This window comes from Myotis lucifugus, unplaced genomic scaffold, assembly GCF_000147115.1.
Source record: "Myotis lucifugus unplaced genomic scaffold, Myoluc2.0 scaffold_258, whole genome shotgun sequence".
In the NCBI taxonomy this organism is placed as follows: domain Eukaryota; kingdom Metazoa; phylum Chordata; class Mammalia; order Chiroptera; family Vespertilionidae; genus Myotis; species Myotis lucifugus.
The window spans coordinates 1,288,394-1,293,200 of NW_005871306.1; the positions used below are offsets into that span (position 1 = coordinate 1,288,394).

Consider the following 4,807-nt stretch of genomic DNA (forward strand, 5'->3'; position numbering starts at 1 on the left):
ATTATTTAATACTTCCCTTTTAATCCTTATAATTAAGTATCATCTTACTTAATCCTTATAATCATACTGTGGGGGTTAATGTTGTTATCCCCACTGGCACATCAGGAAAGTGAGGCTCAAAAAGAGAAATGTAACTGGTTGAGGGTTACACAAATGGGAAACAGTTGAGTCAGGTGTTTTTGTTGTTGTTTTGTTTTTATAAATACATTTTTATTGATTTCAGAGAGGAAGGGAGAAGGAGAGAGAGATAGAAACATCAATGATGAGAGAGAATCATTGATCACCTGCCTCCTGCACGTTGCACATTGGGGATCAAGCCTGCAACCCAGGCACGTGCCCTGACTGGGAATAGAACCATGACCTCCTGGTTCATAGGTCGATGTTCAACCACTGAGCCACGCCAGCCAGGCTGGAGTCAGGTTTTGATTCCAGATAGCATGACCAACTGCCCCGACGTGTCCGGGACTGGCCCAGCTTTAGCACTGAGAACACTGCGTCCTGGAAAACTGCTCAGTCCCAGCACAGCTGGGTGGTTGGTCATCTAATTCCAGGCCTTCTTTGCCTGCAAGCCCTTTTGCAAAAACGATTCCAGAACACTGACAGAAAGTGACCAGAAGCTCAGGAGTGCCAAGCTTCCCTTCTGAATTCTGCTGAGGAAGAAAGAGGTGCCCCTCAAAGGATGTCATAGGGGCTCGGCAGCTAAGAGAGAAGGGTGGTCCTTACCTATAGTGACCACTTCCTATAGCAGCCAAACTGGGATGCTATTGATAATTCCGTGTGGACTGCATGCATTGACTAGGGCTGTTGATAATCACGCGTGGACTGCACGCATTGACCAGGGCTGTTGATAATCCCGCGTGGACTGCATGCATTGACCAGGGCTGTTGATAATCCCGTGTGGACTGCACGCATTGACCGGGGCTGTTGATAATCCCGTGCGGACTGCACGCATTGACCGGGGCTTTTGATAATCCCGTGTGGACTGCACGCATTGACCCGGGCAGTCCAGGTGAGCTGGGCTGGAGGGTCACCCATCGGTGTCAGGTTGCAGAATCTGGAAGGTGGGTCTCATCAGGGGCTCCTGTGCCTGAGTGCATTTGACTTTGGCTGTTAAACTCTAGAATCTCTGATTAAAGTGTTTTTCTGATCAGAAGCCGGAAGTCCTCTGAGAAGAATCCAGCTGAGCTAAACGGACCCTCCGCTGTGTGCACGTTAGTTTTTGAGCTTCATTAGTCATGGGACTGGGATCTCTTCCTTCAGTCACCTGTGACTCATTTGGTTGTTAAAAGCAGTGGAGTTTTCCAGGTCAGAAGGAACTGGTGTAAGTGCAACATAGAAAGGGCAGCTGCAACTTTCTGAGCATCGATTACATGTCAGCACCAGTCATCTAGGCAACAACATATTCGTTGGGGGCGGCTGCGCTTAGGCCCAGATGAGGACACTCAGGCTCAGAGTGGTTAAGGAACTTGCTCAAGGTCACACAGCCTGGAAGAGGCAGCAGCAGAAGCCGAATCTGGGACCGTCTGGCAGCAAATCCTGGATCTTGATCTGCACAGGCTCTTTCTTGTGTGGGGACGCCTTGAACCCTGGAGCCAATTGATCTCTCTACAGGAGTCCTCACCCTGGGACCCTGGGTCCTCCCAAGTGATGCTTGAATAGAATACAAGATAAATAGGTACACACACACACACACACACACACACACCTGAACTTGACCATTTTTCTCATTCTGAATGAGACAAACCACAGCAGTATTAGCAGTACTTGGAACTTTGTCACCCATGGAAACCAGATATTTTCATAGCACATCAGAGTCACAGATAATCTGAAATATCAGTTATTGTTATTTTGAAATTACAGTTGTTTTTAGACTTCCCACCAGGGCTGGCCGTGTAGCGTGTTAATAAGGAAGCACATATATTACCACAGTCCACATTTGTCTAAGCATTGTTGTGGGTAACTGTGTTTTACTGTCATTGGCTGGCTTTGAAAGCTTGTTCATCTTTTACACATTTTTTTTTATTATTTTTTTAATATATTTTATTGATTTTTTACAGAGAGGAAGGGAGAGGGATAGAGAGTTAGAAACACTGATCAGCTGCCTCCTGCACACTCCCCACTGGGGATGTGCCCACAACCAAGGTACCTGCCCTTGACCGGAATCGAACCTGGGACCCTTCAATCTGCATTCCGATGCTCTATCGACCGAGCCAAACCGGTTAGGGCTGCAGTGAATATTCTTAAGTCAGAATTTTTTTCAGCATATCTAATTACTTCTTAGTATATCTTAAAATGAATTTCAACATTCAAAGAATAGGAAAATTACACCTATATCTATGTCTACCTTAATCTATATCCATATCCATGTTCTTATTTCTATATCTTTCTATCTATTATGAGTGATGAAAGAGAGTGGGAGAGAGAGATGGAGAGAGAAGCTGTGCTGAATTATACTCTAGAAAAAGTCTGTGGGAGTGTAAATTTCCCAGCACTAACACCACTAGGGAATGTCATGTTAAAAAAAAAATAGAGGGGGTCAGGACTGAATGTTCCAGAGCTTCTCCAGGAAGGCCTGCAGGGATGGCGCCTCCACATTCTGGAAGGTGTTCTGGACTCTGCTGTACAGGATGAAGTATTTCATCTGCTGATAGATGAACCCCAAGTGGTCCTCATCGAACAGGATGAAGACTCCAGGGAAGCCATTAAAGATACCAAAGCCCATGCCATAGAAACACATCCTGCAGGTCCGGGGGTAGTTCTGGTCTCTTGAGCGCACGTCCACAGGCAGAACAAACGGAACAGGCTGCTCCTCCGAAGCTGCAGCCCCGGACTCCCCGACGCTGGGCTGGGCAGGGCTCTGCCAGCCATGGCCCTCGCTTTCCTCAGTCCCGTCTTCTTGCTGCTGCTGCTGCTCCCGGATCACCTGCTCGTCAATCTCCTGGACCACGCGGGAGAGTTCGTTGAAGTCGCAGAAGAACCCGCCATCTGGCAGCTGGATGCGGCGCCTGAGGTGGATCTCCAACATCCAGATTAAGTCTCCCGGGACCGTCGTGAGCCTGGCATACTTCCCATGGAAGCTGAGCATGGCAATCATTAGGCCCAAGTCATCGTCTTTGCATTGGAAGAGGCCTGGCCTGATGAGGTCCTCCGGGTGGCTCGGCGGGAGGTAGAGGCGGCGGTAGGTCAGGCAGTCATACTGCTGTCTGTCCTCCTGCAGCAGCCACCACCCGCCTGCTCTCCTAAGCCGCGTTGGTGAGTCCTTTCGGTGGTCTGTCTTCTTGCACTGGAGGGTGAGCCTGTCCTTCTGAATCTGCAGGTGGCAGCTGTGGGGCCTGCTGTGGAGGCCTTCCATGCACTCCACCGTGGCTGATTCCCGCTCCGTCAGGCAAATTCTGAATGCGGGCTTGAATGGCATTGGGCCATCCACATGGGTGTTAAGGGAAGGCCTGTACGTCCAACCAGTAATGCATAAGCCGTCCACCACGACATTCAGCAGTGTTCTATAGTCCTCAGTATCTAGCTGCCACAATCCCAAAATGTGTCTGTATGGGTGGAGCAGCTTCGCATAGACTTCTCGGTAAGACATACCTATGGCCTCCAGGTTCTGCAAATTTTCACGAACGCCATACTCCTCCCGGCAGCGCCGTCTCCAGATGCTGTCGATGTGCAGGATGTGGTGGAATTTGGTGCAGGCCAGGGCCAGGCTGGGCAGGTCGGTGCCGGGGAGCGAGGCGAAGATGTCCACAAGCATCTCCACCGGCAGGTCCTGCAGAGAGCAGCGCGGGGTTGGCATGGGGCTGGCGATTCCTCCACTCCCCGCACAGCACCGCGCTGCCTCGTCCGCCTCCAGGTGCTTTTCTGCCGGGACCGGGGCTGGCTTGCCGGCCGTCTCAGCTGGGCGCTGGCGCTTCCGAAGACACTGACATCCCCGCGAAGAGCCCACGGCGCAGAGGCGAGCGCCCTCCTCCATGCCTCCACGGGAAACAGCCACCACAATGTGAGCTGCTGCTCCTCAGCCGGGCTTTAGCTGGCTTGTCCCGCCCTTTAGTCCAGCCACGCCCCCAGGGCCTAGCCACGCCCCCTCAGAGGAGCCAATTATAAGACTTTAAACCCAAGCCCATTAACAGTCACCTCCCTTTCCCAGTGCCCCCTCCCTGTCCTCCCGCCCTAGCCCCAGGCAGTCACTAATCTGCTTTCTGTATGGATATGCCTCCAGGGATATGCCTATGGGGGAAGACAGTTCACAGAAATGCAGTCAAAAAAATAAACAGTGGTATATCTACACAATGGAATACTACGCTGTGGTAAAAAAAGAAGGAACTCTTGCCATTTGCAACAGCATGGATGAAACTGGAGACCATTATGCTAAGTGAAATTAGCCAGTCAGAGAAAGTAAATACCACATGATCTCACTCATTTGTGGAATATAGAGAACAACATAGACTGATGAACAGGGACAGATCCAAAGACAGAGAAACAGTGATCAGACTATCAATCCCCAGAGGGAAAGTAGGGGAGGGAGGGGGTAAGGGGAAGAGATCAATCAAAGGACTTGTAGGCATGCATATAAGCCCAACCAATGGACACAGACAACAGGGGGATGAGAATATGAGTGGCGGGTGGGGGGGGGGTGTTAATGGGGTGATGAGGACACATTTGTGTTATGCCCAGATTTCAGGATCCCCAAGAAACCACATCAGGGAGCCAGCCAGTCTGATGCAAAAGCATAAGAGTCTTTATTCGAGCTAGTTCGGCTCCCAATCTTTTACACATTTAAAAACAGTTTGGAGAAGGGCATCTCAGGCTT

The 4,807-nt window shown here is 50.3% G+C and overlaps 1 pseudogene; it reads right to left on the minus strand.

The window, feature by feature from the left end:
* Positions 1 to 2,536: 2,536 nt before the first annotated feature.
* On the minus strand, positions 2,537 to 3,970 carry LOC111827974 (annotated as a pseudogene).
* Between the last annotated feature and the right edge of the window lie 837 nt (positions 3,971 to 4,807).